This window comes from Coregonus lavaretus, assembly GCF_964263955.1.
Source record: "Coregonus lavaretus genome assembly, chromosome: 34".
NCBI classification, from domain to species: domain Eukaryota; kingdom Metazoa; phylum Chordata; class Actinopteri; order Salmoniformes; family Salmonidae; genus Coregonus; species Coregonus lavaretus.
Genome location: NC_140021.1, coordinates 33,778,633 through 33,802,468, shown reverse-complemented (window position 1 = coordinate 33,802,468; position 23,836 = coordinate 33,778,633). Strand labels below are relative to the sequence as shown.

General features: G+C 45.4%; 1 pseudogene across 1 annotated transcript; it reads right to left on the bottom strand.

The window, feature by feature from the left end:
- Positions 1-1,054: 1,054 nt before the first annotated feature.
- LOC311108953 (PX domain-containing protein 1-like) lies at positions 1,055-22,718 on the bottom strand (annotated as a pseudogene). Its single transcript, XR_014615907.1, has 5 exons — positions 21,860-22,718; positions 7,366-7,457; positions 7,071-7,188; positions 5,160-5,271; positions 1,055-2,764 (listed from the first exon to the last, which is right to left on the bottom strand). The product of XR_014615907.1 is annotated as a PX domain-containing protein 1-like (transcript).
- Between the last annotated feature and the right edge of the window lie 1,118 nt (positions 22,719-23,836).

Here is a 23,836-nt window from a genome sequence, read left to right as displayed (position 1 = left end):
TATAGAATAAAACAAATGTTATTTTTACCCAAACACATACCTATAAATAGTAAAACCAGAGAAACTGATAATTTTGCAGTGGGCTCTTAATTTTTTCCACAGCTGGATATACAGCTCTGGAAAAATTTTAGATACCACTGCAAATTTTTCTGAAATCAGCATCTCTACATGTATGACAGACGTTCCATTCCAGTGTCTGTTGAATTCTCTTATTTTTTCCGAAGCTGTATATACACAAGTATGTGGACACCCCTTCAATTGGATTCGGTTATTTCAGCCACATACGTTGTTGACAGGTGTATAAAATCGAGCTCACAGCCATGCAATCTCCATAGCCCAACATTGGCAGTAGAATGGCCTTACTGAAGAGCTCTGTGACTTTCAACGTGGCACTGTCATAAGATGCCACCTTTCCAAGTCAGATCGTCAAATTTCTGCCCTGCTAGAGTTGCCCCAGTCAACTGTAAGTGCTGTTATTGTTAAGTGGTAAAGTCTAGGAGCAACAACAGCTCAGCCGCGAAATGGTAGGCCACACAAGCTCACAGAACGGGACCGCCGAGTGCTGAAGCGCGTAAATATTGGAACGCCGACTGCGAGCCAGGCCTAATCGCATAACATCAGTGCCCGACCTCACTAATGCTCTTGTGGCTGAATGGAAGTCCCCGGAGCAATGTTCCAACATCTAGTGGAAAGCCTCCCCAGAAGAATGGAGGCTGTTATAGCAGGAAAGCGGAGACCAACTCCATATTAATGCCCATGATTTTGGAATGAGATGTTCGACGAGCAGGTGTCCACATACTTTTGGGCATGTAGTGTGTGTGTGTATATATATATATATATATATATATATGTAGTTATTTGTTACATTTGACTGTATAAAACCTAGCAGTACTACTTATTTCACTGAGAGTGAGGCGGATATATAGCATTTTGCAAAGAAAGATCCTTATTTGTCTCTCTGAAATGAACCATCAAGTGATAGATTTCAAACAAATGCATGTATGTGATTGAACAACCCCATGCCATGATTAGATAGTGAAAAAATACACCAATCTCTTTCATAAGTTCTTTAAACAATAACATCTAATTTACCAACATTTCTGAAAATGGATATATAGTGTTTTGGAAAGAAACTCTTCAATTGTAGATAACAGGGGGAGGAAAATCCAGTGTTTGCCTAAATTCAACAATTTCCCTATAGTGGTTTTGCACACAACATGGTGATTTGTTTTCTTTAGATAAAGAGAGTATTTGTTCAGGCTGGGCTGCAGACTCACACTGAGACTGTAGTCAGCTGTTGGACTGAGCTGCTGGGCTGCAGACTCACACTGAGACTGTAGTCAGCTGTTGGACTGAGCTGCTGGGCTGCAGACTCACACTGAGACTGTAGTCAGCTGTTGGACTGAGCTGCTGGGCTGCAGACTCACACTGAGACTGTAGTCAGCTGTTGGACTGAGCTGCTGGGCTGCAGACTCACACTGAGACTGTAGTCAGCTGTTGGACTGAGCTGCTGGGCTGCAGACTCACACTGAGACTGTAGTCAGCGTTGGACTGAGCTGCTGGGCTGCAGACTCACACTGAGACTGTAGTCAGCTGTTGGACTGAGCTGCTGGGCTGCAGACTCACACTGAGACTGTAGTCAGCTGTTGGACTGAGCTGCTGGGCTGCAGACTCACACTGAGACTGTAGTCAGCGTTGGACTGAGCTGCTGGGCTGCAGACCCACACTGAGACTGTAGTCAGCTGTTGGACTGAGCTGCTGGGCTCAGCTCACACACTGAGACTGTAGTCAGCTGTTGGACTGAGCTGCTGGGCTCAGCTCACATGGCAATTACAGTAGCCTACACAACATAATACAGGCCCTGCTTGAACCAGCAAAACACGCTTTGCACATGATAACCATCCCCAGATTGAGATTATTCAAAGGTTCATTTTAGCTACTCAAACCATTCAGGTACTGTAATTCATATTGTTATGTAGTGTTCTGATATGTCACATTATCTACATTTTTAATACAATAACAATCACAATTTATCGTCGTGACATTAGGTCTGGTGAGGAAAAGTTGCATTGAAAAAAAAGTACATTTCCCATTCAATCCCAATTAGGAGAATCAAGCTATCACTCCACAGAAAACAACATAATCTCTCGTAATACCAACACTGCAGTTTAAGGCCAATACTGAACACAGTTCTATGAAGTGTTGTTTCTGCATTATAACTGGTCCTCATTGTACACCAAGCTCCTTGACAACCAGAATCCCACAGAGAAAGCAGTTTGAGGACCATGAAATGGGTAGTCTCCCTATTTCCTTATAACCCCATCTTGAGACAACAGCTTGAGGAAAGAGGATGAGGCACACTGGTGATCTCAAAGACATTGGACATTGATATTAAATATCTCTCTATACAATCTTTCTGTGAGTAATACTACAGTATGTCTGTCTGTATCCCTTTCTGTCTGTCCATACAGCTGCTGAACACCAGGATCCGCTCTCCTGCTGCCAAGACGAACGCTGGCCTATAAGCAGCAGCAGCAGCAAAGTTGGTCGGTGCAGTTACGCAGATCTTTCCATAGCTAGGTCACATGACATGGGTTGCTTTCTGACAGCATCTGAGCAGGCAATGGTGCCACCCATCTGCCATTTTGGTTCCTCATTCCAGGATGTCCGTCTCAAAGGGGAGAAGGTGGTAATAGGACAGGTTGGTGAGATAGGCATCCGAGTCATCACCACTGATGTCTGGAACTCCCGGCCATCCTCGTCCCTGAGAGAGGAAAATGCCAGACATAGGTATCACTCAGTTCCCATAATAAGACACAGCAACTAAAACATCAGTTCAATATTGAATCCAAACAGCAAAGCACTAAACAAATTCCTGATCTTATCTTCCAATCCTGCCTGCATTCCTTTATTCATAATAGTCTTACTTTCCCAGTTTTGTGATGAACGCTAACTATTTTAAGAAAAACACGTGTGGTCTGTATGATATGATCCCGCACTTGAGTAACATGCACTTGCTGTGAAATTTCACCTTTGTTATAAGTGGTAAAATGTGTTCTCTTGTGGAGACTGTGAGTAAAGGTCCCTCCCTAGCTTCCTCCTCACACCCCCAGCCAGGGAATGAAGAGGTGCACTGAGACACTTCCTGAGGTGGGGGACGCTGGAACCGCTTTGCATTCAAGGAATGCATGTTACTCACATGCTCAGAATGGTACATACAGCCACTTATGTTTGTAAAAGGTCCCTGTCGGTGTGTGTGTAGTAAAGGGAATCTGTACTGTACAGAAAGGAACAGGATGCATTTGTATAATAAAATAGGCCTAAATGGATGAGAAAAACAGAATGACTAAGGTTGAAGAAAATAGAAGCGGGTTAACATGCATACTGTCATGCTTCTCTCTTTGTGAAGCAGGAAGTTACAGCCCCAAAGTCAACATTGTAGAAAATATATAAATAATAACTCCCACACACACAATTTCACCTCTGCTATGAGGTTGAGGAAATTACCATTTCTGTCTCAATATACAGTTGAAGTCGGAAGTTTAAATACACTTAGGTTGGAGTCATTAAAACTTGTTTTTCAACCACTCCACAAATTTCTTGTTAACAAACTATAGTTTTGGCAAGTCGGTTAGGACATCTACTTTGTGCATGACACAAGTAAATTTTCCAACAATTGTTTACAGACAGATTATTTCACTTATATTCACTGTATCACAATTCCAGTGGGTCAAAAGTTTACATACACTAAGTTGACTGTGGATTTAGACAGCTTGGAAAATTCCAGAAAATTATGTCATGGCTTTAGAAGCTTCTGATAGGCTAATTGACATAATTTGAGTCAATTGGAGGTGTACCTGTGGATGTATTTCAAGGACTACCTTCAAACTCAGTGCCTCTTTGCTTGACATCATGGGAAAATCTAAAGAAATCAGCCAAGACCTCCGAAATTTTTTTGTATACCTCCACAAATCTGGTTCATCCTTGGGAGAAATTTCCAAACGCCTGAAGGTACCACGTTCATCTGTACAAACAATAGTACGCAAGTATAAACACCATGGGACCACGCAGCCGTCATACTGCTCAGGAAGGAGACGCGTTCTGTCTCCTAGAGATGAACGTACTTTGGTGCGAAAAGTGCAAATCAATCCGAGAACAACAGCAAAGGACCGTGTGAAGGTGCTGTAGGAAACGGGTACAAAAGTGTATATATATCTACAGTAAAACGAGTCCTATATCGACATTACCTGAAAAGCTGCTCAACAAGGAAGAAGCCACTGCTCCAAAATCGCCATAAAAAAGCCAGACTACGGTTTGCAACTGCATATGGGGACAAAGAGTGGGATGCTTGCAAGCCGAAGAACACCATCCCAAACGTGAAGCACGGTGATGGCAGCATCATGCTGTGGGGGTGCTTTGCTGCAGGAGGGACTGGTGCACTTCACAAAATAGATGGCATCATGAGGAAGGACAATTATGTGGATTTATTGAAGCAACATCTCAAGACATCAGTCAGGAAGTTAAAGCTTGGTCGCAAATGGGTCTTCCAAATGGACAATGACCCCAAGCATACTTCCAAAGTTGTGGCAAAATGGCTTAAGGACAACAAAGTCAAGGTATTGGAGTGGCCATCACAAAGCCCTGACCTCAATCCTATAGAAAATGTGTGGGCAGAACTGAAAAAGCGTGTGCGAGCAAGGAGGCCTAAAAACCTGACTCAGTTACACCAGCTCTGTCAGGAAGAATGGGCCAAAATTCACCCAACTTATTGTGGGAAGATTGTGGAAGGCTACCCGAAACGTTGGACCCAAGCTTGTGGAAGTTAAACAATTTAAAGGCAATGCTACCAAATACTAATTGAGTGTATGTAAACTTCTGACCCGCTGGGAATGTGATGAAATAAATAAAAGCTGAAATAAATCATTCTCTCTACTATTATTCTAACATTTCACATTCTTAAAATAAAGTGGTGATCCTAACTGACCTAAGACAGGTAATTTTTACTAGGATTAAATGTCAGGAATTGTGAAAAACTGAGTTTAAATGTATTTGGCTAAATTGTATGTAAACCTCTGACTTCAACTGTACAATGACATTCGTATTGACTGGCAAGGTGAATCTAACAGGTAAAATAAGTAATAAAGTAATGTGCTACTTACTGGTGTTCTGCAGAGTCAGTGGATGAGGGTCTTTCTTTGTCCTGTGGCAGACACTCGTCAAACACGATGGTCTCAGTGTTGGCTAGACAGAAGCCATTCAAACACATGATCTCTGTGGGGCATAAAACAGACAGATTGACATAACCACTGGCCAGGGGAGAGCAAAAAACCCTTACAACATTCTACAGTTCAGGACATGAACAGTCTTCTGCCCCCATATATTTGTTTCTATATTGCCTGTTGTTGTTTCCTCTAAGGAATTTGTGATAATGCAAGGCACATTTCTTTGAAAACAGACAATAAAATGCTATCTTATCTGATCCGTTAGAGGTTTCTTGGTTCGGATGCCATGTTGGGCCTGCTTACATGTTTCAAGCAGACCACCATAGTCCCTGTGCCCAAGGAAACGAAGGTAACCTGCCTAAATGATTACCGCCCCGTAGCACTCACGTCAGTAGCCATGAAGTGCTTTGAAAGGCTGGTCATGGCTCACATCAACAACATCATCCCGGAAACCCTAGACCCACTCCAATTCGCATACCGCCCCAACAGATCCACAGGTGATGCAATCTCAATCGCACTCCACACTGCCCTTTCCCACCTGGACAAAAGGAACACCTATGTGAGAATGCTGTTCATTGACTACAGCTCAGCGTTCAACACCAGTGTCCACAAAGCTCATCACTAAGCTAAGGACCCTGGGACTAAACACCTCCCTCTGCAACTGTATCCTGGACTTCCTGACGGGGCGCCCCCAGGTGGTAAGGGTAGGCAACAACACATCTGCCACGCTGATCCTCAACACTAGGGCCCCTCAGGGGTGCATGCTTAGTCCCCTCCTGTACTCCCTGTTTACCCACGACTGCGTGGCCAAACACGACTCCAACACCATTACGTTTGCTGACGATACAACAGTGGTAGGCCTGATCACCGACAACGATGAGACAGCCTATAGGGAGGAGGTCAGAGACCTGGCAGTGTGATGCCAGGACAACAACCTCTCCCTCAATGTGAGCAAGACAAAGGAGCTGATCGTGGACTAGGGGAAAAGGCGGGCTGAACAGGCCCCCATTAATATCGATGGGCTGTAGTGGAGTGGGTAGAGAGTTTCAAGTTCCTTGGTGTCCACATCACCAACGAACTATCATGGTCCAAACACACCAAGACAGTCGTGAAGAGGGCACGACAACACCTTTTCCCCCTTAGGAGACTGAAAAGATTTGGCATGGGTCCCCAAATCCTCAAAGTTCTACAGCTGCACCATCGAGAGCATCCTGCCCGGTTGCATCACTGCCTGATATGGCAACTGCTCGGCATCTGACCGTAAGGCGCTACAGAGGGTAGTGCGTACGGCCCAGAGGAAGGCCAAAAACATTGTCAAAGACTCCAGTCACCCAAGTCATAGACTGTTCTCTCTGCTACCGCACGGCAAGCGGTACCGGAGCGCCAAGTCTAGGACCAAAAAGCTCCTTAACAGCTTCTACCCCCAAGCCATAAGACTGCTGAACAATTAATCAAATGGCCACCCGGACTATTTACAATGATCACCCCCCCCTTGTTTTTACACTGCTGCTACTCGCTGTTTATTATCTATGCATAGTCACTTTACCCCTACCTACATGTACAAATTACCTCGACTAACCTGTACCCCCGCACATTGACTCGGTACCGGTACCCCCTGTATATAGCCTCATTATTGTTATTTCTATATTTTTTCTTTTTTAACTTTAGTTTCTTTAGTAAAGATTTTCTTAACTCTATTTCTTGAACTGCATTGTTGGTTAAGGGCTTGTAAGGAAGCATTTCACGGTAAGGTCTATACCTGTTGTATTCGGCGCATGTGACAAATACAAATTTGATTTGAAGTAAGGGGAATCAGAGGAGCCCCTATGTTTCCTAATGAATCAATACCTGATATCTTGTATGGACTCTGGAAGCATGGCTGGATCTTGTGGATGTTGTCATTCTTCAGCACTTGGTCCAAGGGTGATCGTTCAAAGAATGTCAACACCACCTCTGACCTAGAATACTGTGGAGTGCCACACAGGCAGCATGAGTTTGGGTTATTTTAATGTGAACCATACACAATGCATGAGAGTTAACCTGAGTCAAATGTGGTATGTCTGAAGCTGTATAAGTGAATAGATGTGCGCACATGTTAATCAAATACAATATGTGTGCAGGGGGTGGTAGTAGCGTAACCTACCTTCCATGGCATGTTGATCGTATTCTTCAGTAACCTCTCCACCTCATTTAGCTTCACCTCAATGTCATTGGCCTCTTTCATCTTAACCAGACCTGAATATAAAACAACACAAACATAGGAAGACAACGATAATGGTTATTACATAGTTTTTGCTTGGTTAATAACACTTTGTTTTACAAGTAGTCTAAAAAAAAACAGAGAATCTTTGTTTTCTTAGTAAGTAAATCTTCCAGTGAATCACATCAGCCTTAGGTTGACTTGAGTTAGGCAACATAGGCAAGTTGCAAATTCTAATGAATTCAACTCAAAGAACAAGTCTGAGCTTTCATGCCAAAACAACTCTCCTAATGGGAGCACATGAGGTAAAACCTATCTGTGCATCGACCATAACAAAGGGCAGCTACTTTGACCCGTGTGTCCACTAGCGTCTTATCTATCAAAAGGCCAGGACACACAACAAAGGCTAAACGAGAGGAGGGCCCAATTCAATAATTGTTAACCCAAAACGGAATTGAAAAGGTGGCAATCAGTTAACTGCAATAGCCTTTATGTTCACAATGCTCCACTGATCTTTGTTCTAGGCACGGCATGTACAGAGAAACACAAATAGACTTCCTTAAGTTCAGATGACATAGTTTTAAGAAACTGCAAATGCAAAGTATTACAAGATACTACAACAGCCCTATGCCTTACTTTGTGATACTGCTTAATTCTGCTTAACTGTAATATTGTTTCCTACAAATATTGTATTATTATTTTATTTTTTTACTTACGTTGGCCTATGTACACTACAATACAGCTTTTAGCTGCAAATGTGTACAATTCAAATAAACCTTAAATATATAGGCCAGAGGTTCCCAAACTTTTTTGGCCCACCACCCCATTTTGATATCTGAAAATTCTAGCGACCACAACTATGTGAAAAAAATTATGTACAGTTGAAGTCGGAAGTTTACATACACTTTAGCCAAATACATTTAAACTCAGTTTTTCACAATTCCTGACATTTAATCCTAGTAAAAATTCCCTGACTTAGGTCAGTTAGGATCACCACTTTATTTTAAGAATGTGAAATGTCAGAATAATAGTAGAGTGATTTATTTCAGCTTTTATTTCTTTCATCACATTCCCAGTGGGTCAGAAGTTTACATACACTCAATTAGTATTTGGTAGTATTGCCTTTAAATTGTTTAACTTGGGTCAAACATTTCGGGTAGCCTTCCACAAGCTTCCCACAATAAGTTGGGTGAATTTTGGCCCATTCCTCCTGACAGAGCTGGTGTAACTGAGTCAGGTTTTTAGGCCTCCTTGCTCGCACACACTTTTTCAGTTTTGCCCACAGATTTTCTATAGGATTGAGGTATTTGTGATTGCCACTCCAATACCTTGACTTTGTTGTCCTTAAGCCATTTTGCCACAACTTTGGAAGTATGCTTGGGGTCATTGTCCATTTGGAAGACCCATTTGCGACCAAGCTTTAACTTCCTGACTGATGTCTTGAGATGTTGCTTCAATGTATCCACATAATTTTCCTTCCTCGTGATGCCATCTATTTTGTGAAGTGCACCAGTCCCTCCTGCAGCAAAGCACCCCCTCAGCATGATGCTGCCACCCCCGTGCTTCACGGTTTGGATGGTGTTCTTTGGCTTGCAAGCCTTCCCCTTTTTCCTCCAAACATAACGATGGTCATTATGGCCAAACAGTTCTATTTTTGTTTCATCAGACCATAGGACATTTCTCCAAAAAATACGATCTTTGTCCCCATGTGCAGTTGCAAACCGTAGTCTGGCTGTTTTATGGCAGTTTTGGAGCAGTGGCTTCTTCCTTGCTGAGCGGCCTTTCAGGTTATGTCGATATAGGACTAGTTTTACTGTGGATATAGATACTTTTGTACCCATTTCCTCCAGCATCTTCACAAGGTCCTTTGCTCTTGTTCTGGGATTGATTTGCACTTTTTGCACCAACGTACGTTCATCTCTAGGAGACAGAACGCGTCTCCTTCCTGAACAGCATGATGGCTGCATGGTTCCATGGTGTTTATACTTGCGTACTATTGTTTGTACAGATGAACGTGGTCCCTTCAGGCGTTTGGAAATCGCTCCCAAGGATGAACCAGACTTGTGAAGGTCTACAATTTTTTTCTGAGGTCTTGGATGATTTCTTTTGATTTTCCCATGATGTCAAGCAAAGAGGCACTGAGTTTGAAGGTAGGCCTTGAAATACATCCACAGGTACACCTCCAATTGACTCAAATTATGTCAATTAGCCTAATCAGAAGCTTCTAAAGCCATGACATCATTTTCTGGAATTTTCCAAGCTGTTTAAAGGCACAGTCAACTTAGTGTATGTAAACTTCTGACATACTGGAATTGTGATACAGTGAATTATAAGTGAAATAATCTGTCTGTAAACAATTGTTGGAAAAATGACTTGTGTCATGCACAAAGTAGATGTCCTAACCGACTTGCCAAAACTATAGTTTGTTAACAAGAAATTTGTGGAGTGGTTGAAAAACGAGTTTTAATGACTCCAACCTAAGTGTAACTTCCGACTTCAACTGTATATTTGGAAGTTAAAACAACATTTATATAGATAGTGGTCGTCTGGAAATAAGCCATCAAATATCTGTTTTTTCCTACAGGCTTCCTGATTGCATTTCCTCACTTCCAGTGGAAGAGTCCATTTCTGTCTCCACTTCCTGGAATCGGTTGTCCTCGTTGAGGAGGGAAACACTAAACTTGTGTGTGTTCTGTTCTCCCTGTGTGACATTACTGTAGTATGGGGCCAAATCGGTCCAATAATTGTCCTCTGTACCAGCATTCTGGCCATCCAAACTGTTCCCATGTGCACATCAAAGAATGATCCTGCAGCTAAGAAATACGCCAACAGCTCATAGGCTACATTCAGTTGACAGAAGAGCACTGCACAGATACCGCTGGTATCTTTCTCAACATAAATCAATGTTTTCTTGCACATTGTAGCAAGAATCGTTTTACTGTCTTGTTTAGCTAAAAAACTATTTATGGTAATGACATTGCTTACAACATAATGAAAGTGTAGTTACTCAATGTGATACCTGTTTTAGCTGTCATTTGCATATCAACCATGGCAGGAGGGCGGGCAACATGATAGGAAGCATGAGCCTCCACATCATCCTTACACATGATATTTCAACATTTATCTGACATTATCAGCAGCTATTTCACAATAGCATCCACCAGCACATCAGAAAGGCCAATGTCAACATGATACTAGAACATTATAGCCTATAGCAGTGTAATGTACTGTGACATTATCTAACCGCCATCTCCCCGGTTTGATCAGCATGTTCCATTAGGTGTTGCTGCTCGGTCATCAGATACAGAAAATTCCATAAAAAGACAGACTAAGTCTTTATAACACAGTTCTGGGCTCTCCTCTCCATCACCAGTCTGAGTCAGTCATGTCTGCATGTTTGGGCAGTGCCCTCATGCCAGCAGAACCTATCACTGCCTGTCTATGGTGCCCACTCCAGGGTCACATGTCAGATGACTGCGATTTGATAAAGCCCTGAGCAGGCCACAGAAGGGGCTAGTCTAAATATAGAAACGCCCACTCCTTCAGCCAAGCCTGTGTATCACCCTCTCACCACGATGACATCAGCGTGAAAGTTCTTTACGCCTCCATTGTTGCTAAGGTACAGCACAGAAACAGGAAAACAAGAGCTGGGGGAAAGGAGAATGCTTCATGGGGAATTAAGAAGAGCTAGAGCTAGGTCCACTTTTCATCTGAGTGCCAATTATAATGTAGCATCTAAATGAAATATCGAGCCGAGATGGGCATGAGGGAATGGAATGGGATTAATCTGTGGCCAGCTATCCATCGCTGACATGATTCAACTCTACCGGCACTACCACTAGAGTAGCACTGAGATTAAGTCTCTATTTCAATACCAAACTCCCTCCTTTTGTCTCTCAGTCGCCACCAACAAGACGAGGATGGATGAAAGACAAAGGAAAAGAAGAAGTGCAAAGTGAGTCATTTTTATTGCCCCATGTCTCTCTCTTCTCCCATCATGCATCACACATGGCAGACTAGATGCACGAGAAGTGCCAATCATCATCCTCAGCACTGACAGGCTATTTCAGTGTATGGGAAGGAAGCAGAGCCTTCCAGTCAACACAAAAAGGCTGCTATGGGGGACAGTTTCCAAAACACACTTAGCCTGAGCGGGCACAGACAAAGGAGAAGTGCCAGAGGCGGCCCGTACAAAAAAAACTTGCTTTTTTTTGTTTCAAATGGCATTTTCACATGTGATATGGCTGTTTTCACGTTGAGTTAAAATTTCACGTGAAACCATGTTTTCACATGTATTACATGTTCACATGTTAACACCACTTTTACACATGAGGAGAATAACATGTTTTCACCTCACATGTGAATTGCAAGTTCATGTGAAAAACATTAACATGTAAAAATCACATTTGTAGTTTCCACGTTGTCACACCAGCCTTCGCTTTGGCTCCCCCTCCTGTCTAGCTCAGGCGCCCCGCAGACCGTGGAGGCTCTCTTCTCTCATGTCTTCCGGCACTACAGGTTCACGGAGGACCATGGTCCTCAGTTCACCTCCCGTATCTGGAAGGCCTTCATGAAAGGACTGGGGTTCACGGTCAGCCTCACCTCAGGGTACCATCCCCAATCTAATGGGCAGGTGGGCAGGTGGAAAGGGTAAATCAGGAACTGGGTAGGTACCTTCGTAGTTACTGTCAGGACTGGCCAGGGGAGTGGGCTGCGTTTCTGCCTTTGGCAGAATACGTATAAAACTCCCTCCGTCACTCCTCCACTAACATCACACCCTTTCAGTGTGTTCTAGGCTATCAGCCGGCCCTGGCACCGGAGTCAGATCAAGGCTCCTGCGGTGGACGATTGGTTCCGGCACGCCGAGGAGATATGGAACACAGCGCACACCCGTCACCAGCGTGTCGTCCTCCGGCAGAAGGCGCAGGCCGATCGTCACCGCATTGTGGCCCCAGTTTTTCAACAGGGTCTGGCTTTCTACGAAGGACCTGCCCCTCCGCCTGCCCTGCCGGAAGCTGAGCCTGCGGTTTGTCTAGCTCAGGCGTTCGGCGTCGCCGGCCTTCTAGCTGCTGCCGAACCTACTGCTGGAAAATGCCCTTCACTCATCAACCCCAGACTTGTCTCGTCATCATTACACACACCAAGTCCAATCCCCACTCTATCACTGTATATATACTCCCTCTGCCATTTGTCTTTGTCGGTCATTGTAAATGTTACTTGTTTTCCTGAGAGGAATCTCCTACTATTTCTTGAGTACTTTATATTTTGCACTTTGGGTTCGCCCTGTGCTTTTTTGTTTATGAAGATATATTTTGAGCACAACTGCGTTTGGGTTTCGTTCCGCTTTGATCTATGGTGCTTAAATAAATTCAGTAGTTCTAAACCTGCGACTGCCTCCTGCCTACTCCTCTCTACACCAGTGACAGAATGACTGAAGCAGCAGGACATCCCGACCTCTCCGCTGTAGGAGCGAAGCCCCGCCACCACGGCTCGTGCCTGGAGCGCCTCGGGACTGCCATGGACGAGGTGCTCCGGGCCATGCGCCAACTGCAGGCTACACCACCACCTTCCCAGCTCTCCGCAGTCGTTCCAGCCACCCCACCACCATCTACATCACCCGGTCTGATCAGCAACGTTCACCTGCCCCTCCCGGAGTGGTTTGACAGCACCCCAGCTCACTGTAGGGGGTTTCTCCTGCAGTGTGACCTCCACCTTGCCCGTCATGCCGGGACGGCCTCCGAGAGGGACAAGGTGGCCTTGGTGATCTCGGTGCTGACAGGCCAAGCTCTGGAGTGGGCGCACGCAGTCTGGGAGAGGGACGGTCCAGAAGTGCAGTCCTATGAGCGATTCATCGAACTCTTCCGTGCCGTCTTCGACCATCCAACAGAGGGCCGAGAAGAGGTGAGCGTCTCATTCGTCCACGCCAGGGGTCCAGAACAGCGTCGGAGTACGCTCTGGATTTCCGGACGGTGGTTGCGTCCACTGGCTGGAACGACCAGGCCCTGTTGACGGTTTTCCGCAGCGGGCTACAGGCGGATGTCCAGACCGAGCTGGCCTGTTGCAATGAGGACCTCACGCGGGACCAGCTCATCGCCATGGCCATCCGCCTGGATAATCTCCTGCGTGCCCATCGTCGCCCATCCCGGGGGTTCGGGTCTCTCCCAGGAATCTCCAGCGAGACTGATACCATGGAGGTGGGCACGACGCCCCTTCCCCCTGCGGAACGTCAACACCGCCGTCAACAGGGTCTCTGCTCCTACTGCGGGGAGTTGGACCACCCCTGGAACACCTGTCCCAGAAGGAGAACCAGGAGAGGAAGCGACAGGGCGAGGAGCGCTCCTGCACCTTCCCAGGTAGGCGTGGACGTGCCTTGTTCCTCTCTGTCCACCCAGCCCGTCCTCCTCCCCGTCACCTTCCCTGACTATCCTGGTCCCCCACTGAGTCCTTCCCTAGTGGACTCAGGTGTTGTTGGCAATTTCCTATACCGGTCAATGGCCTTATCATTACGCATTCCTCTAGTCCCTTTACAACCCCCTATCCCAGTCCATGCCCTAGACAACCATCCCCGAGGAACAGGACTAGTGCACCAGACCACGATTCCCATTTCCCTCACAGTTAACCACAACCACCATGAACGCATCACTTTCCTCATCTTAGACTCTCCTGCACACATCGTAGTTTTAGGTTTCCCCTGGCTACAGTTGCATAACCCCAGTATATCGTGGACAGAGAGGTTGTTGGGTTGGTCGCAGGAGTGTCAGGGGAGGTGTCTCTCTGTGTCAATCTGTGCCACCTCTGTGGAAAGTCCGGACCAGGCCACCCACATCCCTATCCCGCAGGAATACCGGGACCTACAGGTGGCCTTTTCGAAGACTCGTGCCACGTGCCTGCCCCCTCATTGGATCGTGAGTTGTTGGCCATCAAGAAGGCACTGAAAGCAAGGCTGCAATGGCTGGAGGGTGCTAAACACCCATTCCTTGTCTGGACGGACCACCGGAACTTGGAGTACATTCGAGCAGCGAGAGGCTGAACCCGCGTCAGGCCAGGCGGGCCCTATTCTTCGCCAGGTTTGACTTTAGCCTCTCCTACCGGCCGGGATCAAAGAACGTTAAGGCCGATGCGTTCCCGGGTGCATGACACAGAGGATCGGAGGGAGAAAGTGACACCCATTATTCCCCTGTCCCGCATTGTGGCTCCTGTCGTGTGGAATGTGGACGCAGACATCCGTCGAGCCCTGCGACAGGAGTCCTCACCTGCCCACTGTCCCGAAGGATGCATCTACGTGCCCTCTGATGTGCAGGACCGTCTCCTCGCCTGGGTACACACAGCATCTGTGTCGGGGCACCCGGGTATAGCCCGTACTATCGACTGTCTCTCCGCCAAGTACTGTTGGCCCGGGACGTCCGGGTTTACATCTCTCCACCTGCGCACAGAGCAAGACACCTAGATACCTCCCCTATGGCAAACTCCACCCGCTGCCGGTTCCACAATGACACTGGTCCCATCTCTCTGTGGACTTTGTCACAGACCTTCCCCCCTCGGAGGGGCACACCACCATCCTGGTCGTTGTGGACCGGTTTTCCAAAGCCTGTCGTTTGATTCCTCTGCATGGTCTCCCTACGGCCCCGCAGACCGTGGAGGCTCTCTTCTCTCATGTCTTCCGGCACTACAGGTTCACGGAGGACCATGGTCCTCAGTTCACCTCCCGTATCTGGAAGGCCTTCATGAAAGGACTGGGGTTCACGGTCAGCCTCACCTCAGGGTACCATCCCCAATCTAATGGGCAGGTGGGCAGGTGGAAAGGGTAAATCAGGAACTGGGTAGGTACCTTCGTAGTTACTGTCAGGACTGGCCAGGGGAGTGGGCTGCGTTTCTGCCTTTGGCAGAATACGTATAAAACTCCCTCCGTCACTCCTCCACTAACATCACACCCTTTCAGTGTGTTCTAGGCTATCAGCCGGCCCTGGCACCGGAGTCAGATCAAGGCTCCTGCGGTGGACGATTGGTTCCGGCACGCCGAGGAGATATGGAACACAGCGCACACCCGTCACCAGCGTGTCGTCCTCCGGCAGAAGGCGCAGGCCGATCGTCACCGCATTGTGGCCCCAGTTTTTCAACAGGGTCTGGCTTTCTACGAAGGACCTGCCCCTCCGCCTGCCCTGCCGGAAGCTGAGCCTGCGGTTTGTGGGGCCATTCAAAGTCCTGAGGAGAGTCAATGAGGTGACTTACGGTAATTGACGGGGAGCTGTAATTGTATCTCACCCTCATTTCATGCATCTCTCCTCAGGCCGATGGCAGCTGGTCCCTTGGCTAGTGCTGGACCCCACGATGCACCTCCCCCCTCCCTTGGACGTCGAGGTAGTCCTGAAATACTCCGTCCGCAGCCTGTTGGACTCACGGCGTCGTGGGGGGCTTCTCCAGTGCCTGGTCGACTGGGAGGGGTACGGTCATGAAGAGCGGTGCTGGGTTCCGGCGCGGGACCTCCTCGATCGTTCTCTCATTCTGGACTTCCACAGGCTTCGTCCCGGCCGACCCGCAACGCGCCTCCGGAATCGACCCCAAGATCGGCGGCGCCACACTTATTTCTGAACCATCCACATCCATTATTATTGTAGTGCTCCATGGTGTTGCATTGATATACAGTGGATTCGGAAAGTATTCAGACCCCTTGACTTTTTCCACATTTTCTTACGTTACAGCCTTTTTCTAGAATGGATTAAATTAAACATTTTCCTCATCTACACACAATACCCCATAATTACAAAGCAAAAACAGGTTAAGAAATTTTAGCAAATGTATTAAACATAAATAACATATACCTTATTTACATAAGCATTCAGACCCTTGATATGAGACTCGAAATTGAGCTCAGGTGCATCCTGTTTCCATTTATAATCCTTGAGATGTGGTAAATTCAATTGATTGGACATGATTTGGAAAGGCACACCTGTCTATATAAGGTCCCACAGTTGACAGTGCATGTCAGAGCAAAAACCAAGCCACGAGGTCGAAGGAATTGTCTGTAGAGCTCCGAGACAGGATTGTGTCGTGGCACAAATCTGGGGATGGGTACCAAAACATTTCTGCAGCATTGAAGGTTCCCAAGAACACACTGGCCTCCATCATTCTTAAACGGAAGAATTTGGAACCACCAAGACTCTTCCTAGAGCTGGCAATCGGGGGAGAAGGGCCTTGGTCAGGGAGGTGACCTAGAACCCGATGGTCACTCTAACAGAGCTATAGAGTTCCACTGCCGAGATGGAAGAACCTTCCAGATGTAGAACCATCTCTGTAGCACTCCACTAATTAGGCCTTTTTGGTAGAGTGGCCAGACAGAAGTCACTCCTCAGTAAAAGGCATATGACAGGCCGCTTGGAGTTTGCCAAAAGGCACCTAAAGACTCTCAGACCATGAGAAACAAGATTCTCTGGTCTGATGAAACCAAGATTTAACTCTTTGGTCTGAATGCCAAGCGTCACGTCTGGAGGAAACCTGGCACCATCCCTACGGTGAAGCATGGTGGTGGCAGCATCATGCTGTGGGGATGTTTTTCAGCGGCAGCGCCAGGGAGACTAGTCAAGATCGAGGCAAAGATAAACGGAGCAAAGTACAGAGAGAGCCTTGATGAAAACCTGCTCCAGAGCACTCAGGACCTCAGACTGGGGCGAAGGTTCACCTTCCAACAGGACAATGACCCTAAGCACACAGCCAAAACAACTTAGGAGTAGCTTCGGGACAAGTCTCAATGTCCTTGAATGTCCGAGCCAGAGCCCGGACTTGAACCCGATCAAACATCTCTGGAGAGATCTGAAAATAGCTGTGCAGCAACGCTCCCCGTTCAACCCGACAGAACTTGAGAGGATCTGCAGAGAAGAATGGGAGAAACTCCTCAAATACAGGTGTGACAAGCCCAGTGAAAAGAACAGAGAAGCTAGCTCTCCAAGAGTGTGCAAAGCTGTCATCAAGGCAAAGGGTGGCTATTTCAAGAATCTCAAATATAAAATATATTTGGATTTGTTTAACACTTCTTTGGTTACTACATGATTCCATGTGTTATTTTATAGTTTTGATACCGTCACTATTATTCTACAATGGAATCATGTAGTAACCAAAAAAGTGTTATATTTGAGATTCTTGAAATAGCCACCCTTTGCCTTGATGACAGCTTTGCACACTCTTGGCATTCATTCAACCAGAGGGTAGATATGAGGTAGTCACCTGGAATGCATTTTAATTACCAGGTGTGCCTTCTTAAAAGTTAATTTGTGGAATTTATTTCCTTCTTAATGCGTTTGAGCACATCAGTTGTGTTGTGACAAGGTAGGGCGGGTATACAGAGGATAGCCCTATTTGGTAAAATACCAAGTCCATATTATGTCAAGAACAGCTCAAGTAAGCAAAGAGAAACAACAGTCCATCATTACTTTAAGACATGAAGGTCAGTCAATACGGAACATTTCCAGAACTTTTAAAATGTCTTCAAGTGCAGTCGCAAAAACCATCAAGTGCTATGATGAAACTGGCTCTCATGAGGACAGCCACAGGAATGCAAGACCCAGAGTTACCTCTGCTGCAGAGGATAAGTTCATTAGAGTTACCAGCCTCAGAAATTGCAGCCCAAATAAATGCTTCACAATGCATCACAGTTCAAGTAACAGACACATCTCAACATCAACTGTTCAGAGGAGACTGTGTGAATCAGGCCTTCATGGTCAAATTGCTGCAAAGAAACCACTACTAAATGACACCAATAAGAAGAAGAGACTTGATTGGGCCAAGAAACACGAGGAATGGACATTAGACCAGTGGAAATGTGTCCTTTGGTCTGGAGTCCAAATTTGAGATTTTTGGTTCCAACTGCCGTGTCTTTGTGAGACGCGGTGTGGATGAACGGATGTTCTCTGCATGTGTATTTCCCACCGTAAAGCATGGAGGAGGAGGTGTTATGGTGTGGGGGTGCTTTGCTGGTGACACTGTCAGTGATTTATTTAGAAGTCAAGGCACACTTAACCAGCATGGCTACCACAGCATTCTGCAGCGATACACCATCCCATCTGGTTTGGGCTTAGTGGGACTATCATTTGTTTTTCAACAAGACAATGACCCAACACACCTCCAGGCTGTGTAAGGGCTATTTTACCAAGAAGGAGTGATGGAGTGCTGCATCAGACGACCTGGCCTCCACAATCCCCTGACCTCAATCAAATTGAGATGGTTTGGGATGAGTCGGACAGCAGAGTGAAGGAAAAGCAGCCAACAAGTGCTCAGCATATGTGGGAACTCCTTCAAGACTGTTGGAAAAGCATTCCAGGTGAAGCTGGTTGAGAGAATGCCAAGAGTGTGCAAAGCTGTCATCAAGGCAAAGGGTGGCTATTTGAAGAATCTTTTTTTGGTTACTACATGTTTCCATATGTGTTATTTCATTGTTTTGATGTCTTCACTATTATTATACAATGTAGAAAATAGTACAAATAAAGAAAAACCCATGAATGAGTAGGTGTTCTAAATCTTTTGACCGGTAGTGTACATTGGAAGAGAAACCCAGTGTCTGCCCTCTTGGTCTAAAGGGCAAGATATTTGCTTCTTCCATGGGAGACCTGGGTTCTAAATCCTGCCTGTTACAAAAGCACACGTGAAACTTAGAATATCACATACAATGTTGGGAAACCACGCGTCTGAGTCGTGAAAAATTAACATGTGAAAAATCCATGTAAAACGTCATACGTGTCCGACTTGTGAAAAAAGAAAACACGTCTTTTTTCACGTGACATTTTTTTTTGTAAGGGTGTGCAGGGTGATCATAGTTGTGGCACGCATGTGGAAGGCAGAATACGGAATGAGACTGAAACCGGGTGCTGGGCCGAACGTGAATGTGAAGCCTGCAATCTCTCTTTCCTTCCGACCTACCGGTACTGAGAGAAATTGATGATACAAAGATTGTGGGAGCTGTTTAGTTAGACTTCAGTGCGGCTTTTGACATTATCAATCATAGTCTGCTGCTGGAAAAACGTATGTGTTATGGCTTTACACCCCCTGCTATATTGTGGATAAAGAGTTACTTGTCTAACAGAACACAGAGGGTGTTCTTTAATGGAAGCCTCTCAAACATAATCCAGGTAGAATCAGGAATTCCCCAGGGCAGCTGTCTAGGCCCCTTGCTTTTTTCCATCTTTACTAACTTTGAGTAAAGCCAGTGTGTCTATGTATGCGGATGACTCAACACTATACACGTCAGCTACTACAGCAACTGAAATAACTGCAACACTTAACAAAGAGTGTCAGTTAGTTTCGGAATGGGTGGCAAGGAATAAGTTAGTCCTAAATATTTCCAAAACTAAAAGCATTGTATTTGGGTCAAATCATTCACTAAACCCTAAACCTCAACTACATCTCGTAATGAATAATGTGGAAATTGAGCAAGTTGAGGTGACTAAACTGCTTGGAGTAACCCTGGATGTAGACAGTCATGGTCAAAGCATATTGATACAACAGTAGCTAAGATGGGGAGAAGTATGTCCATAATTAAGCGCTACTCTGCCTTCTTAACAACACTATCAACAAGGCAGGTCCTACAGGCCCTAGTTTTGTCGCACCTAGACTACTGTTCAGTAGTGTGGTCAGGTGCCACAAAGAGGGACTTGGGAAAATTGCAGTTGGCTCAGAACAGGGCAGCACGGCTGGCACTTAAAAGTACACGGAGAGCTAACATTGATGACATGCATGTCAGACTCTCCTGGCTCAGAGTGGAAGAGAGATTGATTTCACCACTGCTTGTTTTTGTGAGAGGTGTCGACCAGCTGACTGTACAGAGCTGTCTGTTTGGAAAACTGGCACACAGCTCGGACACCCATGCATACCCCACAAGACATGCCACCAGAGGTCTCTTCACAGTCCCCAAGTCCAGAACGGACTATGGGAGGCGCACAGTACTACATAGAGCCATGACTACATGGAACTCTATTCCACATCAGGTAACTGATGCAAGCAGTAGAATCTGATTTACAAAACAGGTAAAAATACACAGGTAGATACACACATACATATAGACACTCACTCTACACACATGTACACATGGATGTTGTATTGTAAATATGTGATAGTGGAGTAGTGGCCTGAGGGAACACACTAAATGTATTGGGTAAAGTGTTATGAAATATAATGTCATGTAATATTTTAAATTGTATGTAACTGCCTTAATGTTGCAGGACCCCAGGAAGAGTAGCTGCTGCCTTGGCAGCAGCTAATGGGGATCCTTAATAAATACAAAATACATTGCAAGTGTCAGCAGTGATGTAGATAACCGGGTAAATTCAATGTGGATTTACCTCACTATATCGCTATTGGATTAGCTGACACTCCCTCGGCCGGTGAAAAGGCCTCTCCCTCTGAAGCACCTCTCTCCTTGGCTCTTCTTTGGTAGCTAACTAAGCCATCACTCAGTAAGTCTCTGCTCCCTCTACTTTATATCTGCTGGCTTTTTTTGTTGGCTCCTGCCGGTGCTAAACTAGTTAGTTTTGCTCTTTGGCTTACTACTTAGCTGTGGCGACCATGGTGGTTGGCTAGCTAGGCTAGGTAGCTGGCTAGGCTAGCTAGGAGGCTAAAATAACTAACTTTAGCTGTATGGCTTGCTGGCTAAAATAACTGCATATACCTGTAACATTATTTGATAACTGGTTTGATGGCGTTATGTATTTCCAAAACGTTAGCTTACTTTAATGTAGCTGTAAGCTAGGTGTTGATAGCAACTGACTGACTCATGCAGTGCTAAAGTAAAGTTAGCAGGCTGGTAGGGCTAACATTAGCAGGCTAGTTGGCTAGCAACCTTGCAAGCTGATTTCTAAAAATAAATTAATAAAGTATTTGCATGTTAGTTGGCTGAAAAAAAACAGTTGTCATGAGTCCAAACAACTTGGTTTAATTTTAAGTTATACATTTGAAGTTTTCTATATGGAATAGGCTGGCTTGCTGGGTCCTCCATATAACGTCACACCCCACAAAAACATTTTCCAGCATGACTTCAGCATTCTTATCGGTTTTATGTAATAACTCGAAAAATAGAGAAGTGAGGTGTAACTTTGCATTGGGACTTTTGATGCGTATACTAATACAAATCCATATGTTACATGTGGTTACATTTGTGCTACTTACCCTTTAAAACAGTATCAGTGAAGGTTTTGTGTGTCACTCCAAAGTGGACCCTGTCAATTATTAAATGGACAGTGTGTCCCTGGGTCATGAAAACAACATTTAGTCACTGTATATAATACAGTCAGTGTATCAACTGATCTATGTCAAATGTGCCCATTTAATGCCCCTGTAAAACATTGTGTTGTGCCTGCCTATTGTGTATTCACATGCCCATATAATTCATGAATTACTTAATTGATTAATTAATTAAACCACATTTCAAGTGGCAATGGGGGTACACGATACCAACCTTCTATAAGCGGGGACTTGGTGAGAACTCTTCTGTCCTCAGGAAAGGATTCAACCAGTCTTTTGAACAATCTCCCAAAATCTGAACAACTCCTGTGCAAGTACAAAACGTTTCGGTCCGACCACTCAGTTCTGATCTCGTAGAATTCTTCTTCCTCTCCTCGTTGACTTATGATCAGTTTTCGGATTCCGTTCACCCAGCAATCCTTGACAAACATATTGACAAGAGATGTCCCCTCGAATATCGCCGACGCCATTCCTCAGCATTCAGTCCAGCATTCTTAGAAGGGTGAGTGGGACGTTGGAGTGAAGTCATGTACTTTGGAATAACATTGCCCACCCTAACCAGGGTAAAATAACTATTTCGCCAAGACCATTTCAAAAACGTCCAACCTAACTCTTAAACCGTTACAATGTAGGCTAGCCCATCAGCAAAATTATTTTAGTTTCGCTTGCTTAGCCCATCAGACTCAATCTTAAACGTGGCACTGTCACAGCAAGGTAACAATATAATGGATTTTACTTCGACAAGATAATCCTCCCCGAATTCAAATGGAATCAAAAAGAGCAATTTAGCTTTTGTTCAATTATAATTATTTATTTGACTAGTCCATATTTGAAGTTCAGGGTTGCATATGATGAAGCCTTAAAGTTAGTTGCCCTTTCCCAAAATGTGCTATATTAGTAGCCAATAGTATTTTTTTTTAAAATTGTTTTACTGTTCTTCTACGAGTCTTCTGATTATCTTCATGCGTAGAAGTAAATGCAAAAGAGTTGCATATTCGATTAACAGTTCTTCAAGGCTTCACTCCCCTGACAGTTTGTCGAGGTCTACCTTGTGAGGATGCATCTTGCACACTGATTAAACAGAGTTGACGGCTTTTTTCGCTCAGGCGAAAACATCCGTCTGTTTTCCCTCCCCTCGCAGAAGTTGACTGAGTTCTCCGCTCTCTCCCTCCCCTCTTCTTCTCCCTAATCAGTGCGGATATTATGCAAGGAATGCAACGGCCCAAAGAGAGACCGAAATGTCCATGTAAGCTGCTTAGGCTACTTTAAAAATTGCATTACGTTTCTTTCTGCTGTATAGTTATGTTCACCAGCTATAGTATGTATGTTAAATATTCCCTACTCTGGCTTGTCTTATGACATGCAAAATGTCCTCTCTTTTTTTCATACTTTCCCCTCCAAATTTGCATTATGCTGTTCCTTGCTAGTCTGGTGTCTGGTGATGTATTTTCAGTTCCACCACAGGAATAACCCACAAATTAAATAAAGAGTTAGCAGAACTGAGAAAACCAAACATACTGTATATGGTCTTAGATGGTACGTGATCAGATCTTTAGGTTGAGAGCTTCAAGTTCCTTGGTGTCCACATCACCAACGAACTATCATGGTCCAAACACACCAAGACAGTCGTGAAGAGGGCACGACAAAGCCTATTCCCCCTCAGGAGACTGAAAAGATTTGGCATGGGTCCTCAGATCCTCAAAAAATTCTACAGCTGCACCATCGAGAGCATCCTGACTGGTTGCATCACCGCCTGGTATGGCAACTGCTTGGCCTCCGACCGCAAGGCACTACAGAGGGTAGTGCGTACGGCCCAGTACATCACTGGGGCCAAGCTTCCTGCCATCCAGGACCTCTATACCAGGCGGTGTCAGAGGAAGGCCCTCAAAATTGTAAAAGACTCCAGCCACCCTAGTCATAGACTGTTCTCTCTGCTACCGCACGGCAAGCGGTACCGGAGTGCCAAGTCTACGTCCAAAACACTTCTCAACAGCTTCTACCCCCAAGCCATAAGACTCCTGAACAGCTAATCATGGCTACCCGGACTATTTGCACTGCCCCCCCACCCCATCCTTTTTACGCTGCTGCTACTCTGTTAATTATTTATGCATAGTCACTTTAACTCTACCCACATGTACATATTACCTCAACTAGCCGGTGCCCCCGCACATTGCCTCCCTACTGTTATTTT